Raw genomic sequence first — 1,381 nt, forward strand, 5'->3', positions numbered from 1 at the left:
AAAACTCTTCTAGCACAAACTGAGTGAACCATTTCGTGTCTGGTTTTGAAGTGTCCACATTAAAGTATTCAACGTTGATCACAGGGTAGTGTCAACGCGGCTGACTCATGCAAAGTGCATGGTCATGAACTTTTGGATATCACACTTGGCCGTACCTGGATATATATAGACAGTGGATATCACAATTCCGTATTTCGTTTGTATGGTACCGACATCCTCACAGTCGGTCGCATTGACCTCTTGGGAGTAAGGGTGTATGGTTTTACATGCATTTTGTGCTTTGCTTGTATGACAACGCCACCTGCTGGTGAGACCATGTGCTGTTGACGAACGATTCCAATATGCCCATCGACTTGAAACAACAGCTCTTTATTTATTTATTTATTTATTTATTTATTTATTTATTTATTTATTTATTATTATTCTAGGGGCGGAGTACTTGAAGCCTGCTTCACCTCCGCCGCGGGTCGGCCCGGTATTTTGCTATCTCCGAGATCGGCCCACGCCCACCATCTTTTATTGTTGCGGCACAAACACGAAAAGTACATGGAACCCTAGCCATATGCAGCTTCTTTGTAAAAAAGGAAAATGACATTGTGCGGTAATTCCCCCGAGTAGTTTTTGTTCCTCATATATATAGCTGTGCATATTTTCAGATGCGCTCGCTTTTTCGGCATCCTTTTTTCACTGTAGCGCATACGCAGACGTACGCATAATTAGCCATTTTGTTAGTTCTGCGCGTTTCTGAAACCGCCACTGTAATACATTCATAGAAATAGATGCATAGTTACATTGACCACCAACTTAGTTATAGTATTTTCGGATGACACAAAATTAAACGAGAATTAAGACTACTCCCATTATTTCTGCGTTGGTAAAAAAAAATCACCTCACGTCTTTTGCACCTCATAAAAGAGAAAGCGGACGTCTCTGCATTTATTTCACTCGACGCTAATGGTTCCACGTCCTAGCAGCACCTTGTCAGCTGCATGCATTTATTCACTACGCGAATTCCATGCGGAACCTCCGTGCAAGAGCGTGCAGCGCAGCTCGTTAGGATTCGAAGACAACACGCGGGCCGGCATTCCCGCGCAGCTGCAAGGCCGGCGCACTCTCGACAAAGTGAATCTTCACACAGACGCCTTCCTTCGGCCGTCACACGTGTGAAATAATACGGCTGCTATGCAAGCATAGGAAGCGATCGAAAAAAAAAAAAACACGCGGCACTTCCAGATGCGTGACCGGCACATTAAGCGGGTCCCGATCAAGTCCCGTATTGACAACGAAGTGCAGCGGCGAACCCTTTATCGTCCGCCAAACAGGATGAGTTTTGAGACGCGTCCGCGGGATCTTTTCTCGGCGTGTCCATGTAGGAAATAGC

At 45.2% G+C, this 1,381-nt stretch overlaps 1 pseudogene; it reads left to right on the forward strand.

The window, feature by feature from the left end:
• Nucleotides 1-371: 371 nt before the first annotated feature.
• LOC142568182 (U2 spliceosomal RNA) lies at nucleotides 372-509 on the forward strand (annotated as a pseudogene).
• Nucleotides 510-1,381: the final 872 nt, after the last annotated feature.

Source organism: Dermacentor variabilis, chromosome 1 (genome assembly GCF_050947875.1).
Source record: "Dermacentor variabilis isolate Ectoservices chromosome 1, ASM5094787v1, whole genome shotgun sequence".
Classification (NCBI taxonomy): Eukaryota; Metazoa; Arthropoda; class Arachnida; order Ixodida; family Ixodidae; genus Dermacentor; species Dermacentor variabilis.